The sequence below is a fragment of the Ostrea edulis genome, chromosome 7 (genome assembly GCF_947568905.1).
Source record: "Ostrea edulis chromosome 7, xbOstEdul1.1, whole genome shotgun sequence".
NCBI lineage: Eukaryota > Metazoa > Mollusca > Bivalvia > Ostreida > Ostreidae > Ostrea > Ostrea edulis.
In genome coordinates this window covers 82047883-82060354 of record NC_079170.1, presented here as the reverse complement: position 1 = coordinate 82060354, position 12472 = coordinate 82047883, and the positions used below count along the sequence as shown (strand labels likewise).

Genomic DNA, 12472 nt, shown 5'->3' with positions numbered 1-12472 from the left:
TAGTGTTTTGCTTTTTACCTTTTTTAAACCCTGATTCTTCTGTATACGCCTGTTTTGTTTTATTTTTTGTTGTTCATATGGTAAGTTTTTAATTTTAAAATGTGGCTGTTTTATTACTGTGCATGTATATATACCATTTGTGCTATGTGTTTTATGTTATATAGTCGGTTAAAGAGCTTTTTAGCTCATATTACTTCTTTATTGTAAATAGTTCCCACTGAAATAAAAATTAATTACTGACTTACTTACTGTCCAAATTCATGTACAGACAGTCCATGAGTATTTCTTCTAAACCATGTTATGTTTTGACTTTGTAATTAGAATTGTTATAAATAGAAATTATAACATAATAAGGCGTGTCTGCGAGATGTGTATAAGAGATAACAGGAAGTATGAATTTCGGACACAGCAGAAGATTGGTCATGTGGTCATTCTACCTGTTACTTGCATTTTTTGGCTATGTATTTGAAATAGAAGTAAACATTTAAACAAGGGTGTGAACCATCGTACTTGGCTTGTCACACCATCGGGGTTTGGCGCAGACCATCTCACTTAATATGTATATACTGGCTATGCCCTTCAATGAAGTATGCCGATTTTAATCACTTTGAATGATACTTTTCATAATGGATCCATTTGTTTTGGATTTGGTTCTTATTAAAACAAGTTCATATCGTATTCACCGTAAAAAAAAAATTCAGACGTAGAAAAACATACTGTATAGTTTCTGTTTCAATCATGTTGGTATTGTTTTAGAATAGTATCACTATTCTGTGAAATAATCCAGACTGTGACAATTAAACAATGGAATCAAAGGAGTATTAAAACCACCATTGACTTACCCATCTGTATAAGCAATATTCCATCATTGACTGCATATGTTGCTTATGATTTGCGTAGCGATCGGTCAAATTTAGTTTTTACAACAAGCATTCGTTTTGTGAATATCAAAATAAAAATCCTAAGCGATCAGTAAACGCCTTAAACCGATTTATCTTACGATATATTGCTGCAGGACCAGCATCTGAAAAGAAAACTATCATTCAACGTATCCTCATAGACAATTGATCCCTATGAAAGTATTACATTGTAGTTCTCATCCGAGACTGTCTTACATGAGCCCAGACGATGGAATGTATGCGAATCTATACCATGAAAAATAGTGTCTGATCAAGAGTTTGTCAAGTTTCTACGAAGCCTCAAGGAAGAATAAGATATATGGCGGTCTTTCATTTATTTAAGTTCTGGGTTACAAGTGAAAGAACGTGGTCCTATGTCACAACAGGCAAAACAAAAGAATTCCTGTCATAACAAGGAATCATAAATTTCCAAACATCAGATAAACATTTATAAAGAACATAACAATGTATGAAGAGACATAATTTGTCGAAATGCGCATCTGGTGCATCAAAATTGGTACCGTATAAGTTTTACATGCATTCTTAATATGATTTTTTTCAAAATTGGCGCGCTTTACTTGTGGGAAGCAGCCATTAAATGTTAGCATGGGCGAAGTGTCGCTACACGTGTAAATATATCAGTTCATTCACATGCATTGATCCCTCAGGGAACACAGTCCATGCTGAACATGAGTCCAGTGCTTCTATAGTTTATATTGTAGAGCCTTTCAGCATTTAATGAAAATGTCAGCTACGAAGTACTTCAGTCAACTGATCCCCATACAAGTACATTATACTGCGTTGGCAACGGATGACTTAAGGATGTGGCAATGTTCACTGTATCGTGTAGACCTAATATAGGAAATAGATTGTATGATAATATGCATATAACACACTTCATTGATAGTTCATTAACGATCAACAAGCATGCGGTACATCACTAACTGTACATGTTTCATTAATTGAAAGCAATCTACACAATGGTTTAAGAAAACAATTGTCTTATGCAAAGGTGCTTCTCAAATTTTTCAAGATGTCAGCTGTACTCCACTAGAACTGTCCTAACGGGACTAAAACCCCGTAGGACACATTGAATAGGGGAAACAGTGAATTTCTGCTCATTAAAGAATAAATGGTTTTCAATACATATTCTGGACAATGATGACATAGCACAACACCTTCTCTCAAAATGAAAAAAAATATAACTTGAATGTTGAAAAACTCTATATCAATATAACAGGAGCATAACTTATAAGTCATTTAATATATACGCATATTTCATCAAGTCTACCTATTGGTATTAAGGATATACTCTGGATAAATCATGTCTACAGACGGACGAACAGACGGACAAGGCGATTCCAATACATCCCCTAAACTTCGCTTGCGGGGGTATAATACGGTAGCTTTATTGTCCATTAAACGGTTTCCCAACATGTAGAGCGGTGCTTCCTGAACGAAGCTTGTCATGCTTACAGTAGTGAGTATATGGAGTTAGGTTCTGGTGGACGAAATATCTTGAAAGAGCGTGTCTTTATCCGGAAATTTAATCCATTTCCGTTCCTTGGTTTGGGAATTTTCCACATAAAACCAGCCAGTCACTGGAAATATAACGAGAAGTAAACAAATTATTCGCGCAAATGTCACAAATACCTCACCAAAGATATATATCTATATCCACTGTGTGTATTCTGCTTAATTTTTATTGAAATTCAGTGCATTGCAATTATGAAGACACATTTTTTCAATCTAATTACATGTACATCCGGATGTTTAGCGACATCTGTTCGCGTGTGAGTTTACACATTCCGTGAACTCTGTGACCTACATCCCAATATTCCTGAAATTGTTAGGAAAAATGTTTTATGGTTTATTTTTTAACTTTTCATTTGAAATCGGTATATCAAATAACGTTATCCTGTGTTATATGATGGTTTATTCTGAGTTTAGAGTATGTCCTTGAATTCCTTACCATCGTTCAAATACGAACATCGTAATCAGATATAGAAAGCACCAGTAAATATGGAAAGCATTACCATATATGGAAATCATTACCAAATATGGAAATCATTACCATATATGGAAATCATTACCAAATATGGACACAAGTAAAAGATCAGGTGATTTTCAGCTGTTATGTTTATGTTAATGATATCTATATTTTACGTACTCGGAAAATATTCAAATGTAAAAGAAAATACAAGAAAATATAGATAAACGGGATATGAAGGTCGCAGAGGTAGAAGAAAAAATGCACAACCGGCATTTTTCTGCAATGTTTGTAACCTTCACGTACGTTTAACAAACGAAAGAAAGCATTGTATCATTTAAATGATACACTTCTACAAAGAGCAAGTACATTAAGGTCCAAATTTCGCCACAAAATTGGGATAAATTTAAAATGTGGTTTCACTTGGTTTAATCATTATGATTATGCATTAGGGCATTGGCCCCGATGATAAGTGTGGAAATTAGTGACGTAATATGTTCTGTGACGTCATTTTCCTTATCTCCGATTGACATGATTTACCGAAATCGCCGAAATTAGCCGTTTTTTATGCCTTTGAAACCGTTTTTAAGATAGAGCACATGCAACAACCACAAAGATGTTTTGTGTACAAATTAATCATGTTGAAAGTCAGTAATGAGCAAGTTTTCGACTTGGTTGTTAAATGAGCAGACTATTAAATTTAACGTTTAACCATTTCCCGCGTTCATCTGTTATACAAATTTCAACGTTGATGGTGTTCATATATACAAGTTTAAAGCAATACAAGCTGTAACTGACGGCATTTTTTCAACTATCCAATTATGCATCAATTAACTTCTATCGGTATAACTAATATAATCCCCAAGATCTGAAGAAAAATTCAGCAAAATAAACAAGGGAATATCCTACAGTGCGCGTTTCGTATAAACCGACATGGGAACGATGATTGCCGAACATAATCGGGTTGCTGAGACCGACGTCATATACAAATATGGAAACTGACGTGGGTAACTACAAGTTCCGTTTGTTTAAAATATTACATCGTTTCATGAATGGCAAGAAGTACTATAAGTGTAAGAACGTAATAATTACGCAAATGTGCAACTCAAATAAAATTTTGATAGTGAATTTTCTATAAAATTGGCATGTTCAATTGTTTACAAATCTGACACGTGCCCAGTGCCTCTCTTTCGCTTTTTTCCGAACTGGTGACCTTCGAAGTCAATGCACATCGGAGATTACGAATAGAAATTACTGACAGGATGACAATGATTCGTGACTCGACATTTTTTGCTGATTTGACGGGTTTATTGCTTCATATTCACTCTGATTCTATTAAGTTGTACGTTTTTAATCACAAATATGTTCAATATTTGTTCTTTTATTTTTCAATATATTTACCGTCAGTTACAGCTTGTATTGCTTTAATGAATAAATAATATGCACATGTACAGCATATTAAATTTTATAAGACCCTATGTAGTTTGCATTGAAGAAGATAGTGTGTAATCAGAGAATTGGAATCTTCGACACAGATATTTCCGATTCCAATTTTACTCGTTTTATGTTTGATATAGATACGCAATGATATCAACGCAATTAATGTAACACATTTGTTTATAAAATAAAAAGTTTAATAATATCGAAAATGAAAGCGCGATAGCTTAATCGGTACCTTTATACCAGAGCATAATAGTGCGAGAGTTCGAATGCAAAAATCGGTTATATTTCCCCCGTAAAAATTGAATTAGTAGCAAGTCAAACATACAAGCTTTAAATATATACACTTGAAAATCAATTCATTACAATATATTGTTCATTATTTCCATGCTGCAGTACCTGTAGTTTTATGGCATGCATGTTTCCTATCAAAACAATTCCAACTTCACCGATCTGTCGTTTATATTACAAAGTTGTCCAACTCATTTAGGAGAGGTTACTCCATGATATATATGGCAATGAAATATTCGCATCTACCCTGCTATAAGAGTGAATGTTGGTAGTTGATAGATGAACGATGTAGTATCTAGATACATGTATCTAAATTATTACTCATTTGTAAGCTAAAAGATAAAGTATACACTTGTATTGTGTGTTCCAAGAGGACAAAACCCGGTGAACCCCGATCATTACATTTAAAAAATAGATAGAAAACATTTCTTAAGAAACATTTTTAGTAGAAACGAACGACCCTGACTGCATTTGCAATCAATGTCAACAGATCTACAACTCTAATCGTTTCATGCTTAAATTTTCGCAAGCATTCACTACTACCATAAAGGGGGTGGGGAGGGATAAATCAAAATTCGCATGTAAAATTTATGGAAAAACTACATTCTCAAAACAAAAGAATGTGTAGGCCAAATTCCCCTGTTGCTACGTCACTGTAATAATTATTTGTTTATAGAATCGCCTTATATTTGTCGATTACTGACGCACGTGTTCTGTGACATAGTCTTATTTAAAAATACATGATAGCTAGTCATTGGTTACTATTTTCATCATTAAATCGTGGAATTGGTGTTGAAGTATTAGAACGCGATTTTCACACATAAGGAGACCTTTCTTTTCCTGCATTTACATTTTAACCATCCCACTCACCGTCGGTCACTTAGCATTTAGTGGCATGTGCACAAAACACTGCTTAATGACTATATCCGAATCATGCGCGGATCTAGAGTGAAGGTCCGGACACCCCCTCCCCTCTGGAATTAAAGTTGCATGAAATTTGTGCGCAAAGTAATGAGGACTAAACCAAAGCACAATATTATCGTTTGTATAAAACTGGAACGATTGTTTGATATCCTCCTTTTCCCAATGTACATAATTACCGGTGATTAAGGTAAACATTCTAACCAAGCAGTATTCTTGGCTTTTTTCAATTTCAATTTCACTAGAAATCTTTGTGGAAATAATGTAAGTTCTCAACAAAGCACAGGAATTTGGATACAGCGCGGTAATAATATATTAATTTTAGCAAAGCATGATATTTTGTAGCATTAAAGTTTGAACACTCGATATTTTCTTTGTTTAAACTTCAAATAATTCACATAGCCGACGTTATAGAAATAAAGTAAAAGTATTGAACAATTGTTCAATGTGTTGTAATCGTACACTACCATTATTTGGAGACTTTAGTGAAATGAAGAATTCAAACATAACTCTCCGAAATTTCGCTGCATTTAGATAGATGAAGTACGTCAGTCGCGTGTCATTTACTACAAAAGAAAATTGCATATTCCCAGATACATGGAAATCGTGCAGCATGCAGAAAGTACCCTGAATAGGTGTCTGACAAATCACACAACGATGGCTGCGAAAAACATGTGCCGGTCATGATCACGGTCTGATGATATCGTGGCACTTTTGCACGATGATGAATATCTAATATGAATGTAAGATCGAATGAAACTTAATTGGCTGTTTTATAATAATGTAATTATTTACATATTGTTAAGTATAATATTTTCTACAATTTTACGTCCTGTAGTAATTTTCTTGAGATCGATTAGGTGAACAACGTGAACAAAGCATACGATATGTCTCCGAGTAAAACATTACTTAACCGCCGAGTTTCACCTGGAAAAAAAAACTATTCGGTAACCAATGTGCACCCCTTTCTCACACCAAAAATCCTTGAAAAAAAGTGCATATCATATTCGACAAAATACGGTACTATGCTACACATCGACGTATTCTTCATGATATTCAAGCATAAATATGATGGTTTGATGAGAGAATCAGGAAAAAGTGGCTAGATTTGGTCATAAAATTTTCATTTATTTGTCTCAAATGAACAATTTGCATTTTGATTTTGATTTTCCCCCCGAACCCCCACCCTCTTTAAGAGGGGACAAGCCCCTCCCGCACTCTTCCCCTCGTCGCAACGCGACTCGGCCGTCTACTGTCATATCTCCGACGAAATCGGCATGTATCAAAAGGTAGAAGGGGGGGGGGGGTCAAAAATATACGATCCTCTCCCATGCGGACTTCGGACGTGGTTTGAGACAATGAATATGATTTATGATTCAAACTTTTTTCCTTTGCGTAAATATTAATGCATTGAAAGATTTGTTATATAAAGATAATTGTCAGGAGCCTGTATATTTTTTTTTCAAATAAAGACTGTAATTAATAGATGCAAGTGCATATGCTAAAACATTGAATATAATACCGACAAGATTATTTTTTGTTAGGTTTTTCATGGGGTCAGTGTCAACTCTTGTGTAGAACTTATCACATTGTTTGTAAATCTTATCACATCCTATAAGGTTCACATTCGGTCCCATTGTCATATGTTGAATTTTAAAAAACTTTTCAAGTTCGATCTATTTTCACATATATTCTGAATGAATTTCATGTTCTTTTTACTACATGTACAATCCAATGTAGCATTGGTTAGTATGTGTTCCTTCGCTGAAAACATTTAGTGCGCTCGAAAAAAAACAACCGAACAGTGTACATATACACACAAGAATAATAGGATAAGGTAACCACGCGCTACGTACATATATGATATTCATTTAATTTAGATTAAAACAATGCAAATTGGATGCAAATGTAAATACAATGTTAAAATTGAATGAATATATATGGGTTGCTCTACCATTCTTAGATACAATTACAGCAATCGTCCTTCAAATCACAGCATCCACCGCATCGAGTCATCTACAATTGATTAAAACTTTCGGAAAAAATAAATTAAACTTTTCAAATAAAAATCATAGTGCACATTTGTTTAATAAAACAATGAGCATATGGCGACATCAATTGGATTATTTTCATATTGAGTTCATGACATAGCTTTCTTGTTCATGACGTCGCATAAAGTAACGTCAAAATGGCACAACGTTATCGTAAACTATACTGTATTTACATATGTATTATACATAAGTAAAGTTTTTTTTACAAAGACATCATAACCATTTTATTGAAGTATACACCATATGAAAGAATTTTGAGGAATATCATTTAATTTGGACGCGGGGCTAAAGTTGGCCCCAAACGTACCTTGTCCTTACTTGTTTCACTCCATTTCAATATTTCAAATCCTCCCCCTGCTCAGGAGGAGCAAAACACAGACAGATAACCACGCATCCCCCAGGAGATACAATGTACTGAACAAGTATATGCTCAAAATACCATAGTGATAGTGAAATTTTAGTTTTTATTTATTACATTTTAATGTATATTATGGTTTGTGCTGTATTTTCTTGATAGGGATGTGGACATTTATAATATCAACATCATCTGTTGTTGACTATTTATGAATATCAGACTTTATTTATAAATCCGATTTTTCTGCTAATTTTGATACATTCCACAGAATTGAGTTGTGTAAATATGACTGTCAGGGGAATTGTTATGCTGCAGTTAGAATGACTATTCTATATTGTATATACTCACGAAAGTGGATTTAGTAATAATTCACTAATTAAAATGTGCATTAACGACAAATCAAATTTGGGGAAAAAACAGCTTAGAGTAACAGATGAACTTTAACTTAAATGATAAAAGAGGTCAGACACACAATGCCGTGTGTCAATATTGAATCAAAATTAAAAACAAAAAACTATCTTCAATCAAAACTAGAGCTATGCATGAATAGGCATTTACGTATAAACACATTTTTATAAATAAAAAACCAGATATGAATAATAGCTATTTACATGTACACAACAGACACTTACATAAAACAAATAGACACTTGCACGTGAACAAATAAACACTTATATGTAAACAAATAGAAATAATGGAAAATTTGACTCACAAATCAAAGCAAATGCGGCAAGCTAGCAGATGTTTTGTACTTAGAAGTGCTTTAAGGGAAACACAATTAATAATATATTTGTCGGGATTAACTGACCTTTGAATGGCCTTGGCGACATTGGTGAGAAAATAGCTGTGATTGATATAGACTGTGTTCTCCTTGCTGTCACTGTTAAGGGGTTCACTGTATGTAGATTGTACTGGTTTATCATTAATTAAATTCATGCAGATGCTGTTAATTATAATGTTGGCAAGTAGATCATCCCACACTAACTCTCGTGGGTATACAGTGGGTATACATTTCTTGGTTTTGTTTCAAACAATTCAGTTCGAAAGTTTTCATGTTCAGAAAACATTTCTTGTTTTAAATATAAACGCGATTAAATTTCTCAAAACTGAATTTGAAACTTGTCACTTTTGTCTCCAGTATATTGTGGTAAAACAGGATTTTTCTATGCTGCATATTAAATCTAAGTAGTTTAAAGTTAACATACGTACAGTTTGGAAATATACAGGGGAATCCAAAAATAGATCATGATAAAATAGATGAACCTTTATATTCGTATACACTGGAGAACAATGGCGACCCACGTCATATAATTTCCACGTTATTTGTGTAGATATATACAGGTGTATAAATATATCTAGGTGTATTGTATGGATATCTTCAGGTGTATTGTATAGATATTTCATAGCATATTGTATAGAGATTGCATATATATATACACATATTGTTTAGAAATCTTCGTCAGCTTCACAGCTTACACGTTAAACAAAGCTCCGTCCATTACAAGTATTGTTTATGTCATGTTATTGTCTTTCTTGTCTCCAATCGTTACCTAGTATTTTGTTTTTATCACGTCTTTCCTGTCTCCAATCGTTACCTAGTATTTTGTTTTTATCATGTCTTTCCTGTCTCCAATCGTGACCAACTATTTTGTTTTTATCATGTCTTTCCTGTCTCCAATCGTGACCTAGTATTTTGTGTTTACCTTAGTATACTATTTTATCATCTAGCTTTATATTTCTATGAATTGATAGGTATTGTTTACAGTATTTTGTAAATATTTTATATTTTGATTTTAGAATAAATTCCAGCGCTTATGTTATTAATCATTTAGAATAGTACGTTACATGTATGGTTTAGTTTCGTCGGTTTAAGTAACAGTGACATAGTTTATAGGATATATCGGGCGATACATTCATTACATGTATGACTTAGTTTCATCGGTTGAAGTAACAGTGACATAGTTTATAGGAGATATCGGGCGATACATTCATGCCTTCTGTTGTTGATCGTCAGTCCATTCTGAAGAGTGTGCTGCTCAGTATGTCTTGTTTACCTGAGTTGATTATGAAAAACTACATCAAATTTACTTCACATGGATATGGTTATAAATAAGACATTAAAGAATTATTAAGATGTGTTGTAATCAAAGGAAGAAACTGTAAGCATGGGTATAGCAGGCACGTAGCCTCATGGAGAGAGGGCGGCAGGAATTTTCTAAAGATTCTTGACTAGCAAAACATAAGCCTTTAAAATCTATAAGTGGGGAAGCACATTCACTCCAAGGTTCTTACAAATCTGACGGAAAATAAAATCAAAGGTTTAAAATATTTCAATAGGGGGTGGTGGTGGTGTTGGTGTGTGGGGAGGGGGGTGGTGGCAGCATTTGATTTAACAATTATCTGAAAATTAGTGTTCTTGCCGAACAAAAAAGTAGACGTTTTTGTTAAAATCTTTCATCGTGTGAGAGAGGTGATACATGTTGGCCCCTTTTCATTACATGAATTTAGTTCATCAGATCACGCATACATCTTTACTGTGAACATTGTTATAACGTCAGTCCTTTGATCGTTCTGTCTTAAGAATTCACCTTTGTTTGTACGATATCAATTATAATGTCAGAATTGTTAGCTATTGTCTGATATCCCTCAAAATTGGACTGTCAGGTTAACCAACAAATGAAATGTGAAGCGCGATACTTTAAGCCGAATGCAGGTCTGTATGAAAAGTGTTGAATAGCGGACCTTAAAATGTCTGACATTTTTTTCACACAGAAGTGTATTCGGCAGATATCCAATATTCCAATATCAAATGGGGAGTGCGCAATCAGTCAATATGTCTTACTTTGCATGTGTCAATCACTGACATCACTCGTACAAATAATGAACAATGTCAAAAAGACCCCCTCTGCCACCCTCTCTCCTCTTTTTTTTTTCGCTACGTGCCTGTGTGAATAGAAACTTAGAGTGATAGATCTAACTGCGACAGAAATTATGTAAAATGCATTGATACTGTGTATATAACAAGAGAAAGGAGCATACTATAAACGTTTACCTCACTGTGTTGCATTTCAGAATTCATTGAATACTCCTGTTTGTCGTGAGTTTGTAATGTATTCTGCTAAACAGGAGTCTGTGTTTTATTTCTGTTCGTTACTGTAATACTTGATGAAAGAAGCCTACATACAAATATATGTAACTTACATCGTAATTTAACGACCCCCCACGACGAGCACCCTTGGTGTGTTTATATAGTTACTACTGTTGTGAATTTCAAAAAAAAGTATTTCGTTATTCAATAAACCATCTGTTTTTCCCATAAAATGTTTACTTTTTCTTTTATACATATGTAGCAGGTACATTTTTGATTTTCGGTGAATTATACAAAACATAAACATATTTTGTTGAATTTAATTATGTATCCATGGAAGCGCAACAACCGTACGGTTCGTTACCGTTTTATCCCTACATTCGAAAATTATGTAATAGGAAAATGTGTGCTAAACAGAAAGTTGTCCAGGTAACGTAATGACTGGAATGTTATAGTCTGAATATTAATTATCCGAATTATATAAACTCTTCTCTATTTCTTGATCTATGGTCTATATAACTACTATTTGTTAAGCATTTTCTACAGACGAAATGGGTGTATGTCGAGATTTATTTTAGATACAATTCAGCGTAAAACAATTTCAAAATATAAGAATGATCATAAATAATGTTGATTGACTTCTGATAAAATGTAAGTAAATATTTGATTTTATCAAAACACAATTCACACTTATTGTCCAATAACTAATTTTCAAATGTGTGCTCAACGGGAACTCGTCGGTGATCAATGATTTTAAATCCTCGCTTGGTATCTTGAAATTACAGACGAAATGAAAGGAATTTAAATATCAGGTATCGCTGTTATTGTGAAGCTTTGTAGTCTGAGACACGATTTGACCTGTACATTTTCCAATCTTCCTGGTACCAGTCACAACATTACTTGACTGCTATAGTGAACTGAGTAGCTTATAAGGCTTCATGGGTTACAAGGTAATTAAAACGTCTTGCTGTGTCTCTAGAACGACATATCTGAATCTGAATCTTGCAACGAATTTCAAAAATCTATAAAAAAAAAATTCGGTTTCTATTTCATCAACATTATTGGGTATACCTTTCCAATCTATCCAAAACGTCATTGTTAAACTCATCTGAACTGAAAGTTGAAGTGAACTTTTCTGATAGTTTGTAATATTTTGTCCGGTGTTCGTCTGTCTCACAGTTCGTCCGTCTGTCCGCCAGTGAGATTTTAACATTTTCAATTTCTTCTCCATCACAGGGCTAATTTCAGTTAAACTTCCCACAAAGCATTCTAAGGTAAAGCGGATGCAAAATTGTTAAAGTGAAGTTTCAACCCACGCTCAAAGGGGGTATAATTAGATAATGGTGAAATATGGTGGTATTGATATTTTCCCAAGAACCAGTGGAGCAGAAAGACGTATGTAAAAGCGTTTTTAATAAGTGGCGATTCGAATTTGTT

The 12472-nt window shown here is 33.8% G+C and overlaps 1 protein-coding gene and 1 long non-coding RNA gene across 2 annotated transcripts in view; one reads left to right on the top strand and one right to left on the bottom strand.

Annotated features, from left to right (window-relative positions):
• Positions 1-1227: 1227 nt before the first annotated feature.
• Positions 1228-12472, bottom strand: part of LOC130048582 (uncharacterized) — a 22484-nt gene continuing 11239 nt past the window's right edge. Inside the window, exons 2-3 of the long non-coding RNA XR_008797361.1 lie at positions 2376-2500; positions 1228-1751 (exon numbers count right to left, since the gene is read on the bottom strand). This is a non-coding gene — a long non-coding RNA (uncharacterized LOC130048582). The remainder of the gene's footprint in view (positions 1752-2375; positions 2501-12472) is intronic.
• The window catches only part of LOC130048580 (uncharacterized), a 6508-nt gene continuing 5899 nt past the window's right edge, over positions 11864-12472 (top strand). The window contains exon 1 of the mRNA XM_056145489.1: positions 11864-11985. The gene's annotated coding sequence lies outside the window, so the exon portion shown is untranslated. The remainder of the gene's footprint in view (positions 11986-12472) is intronic.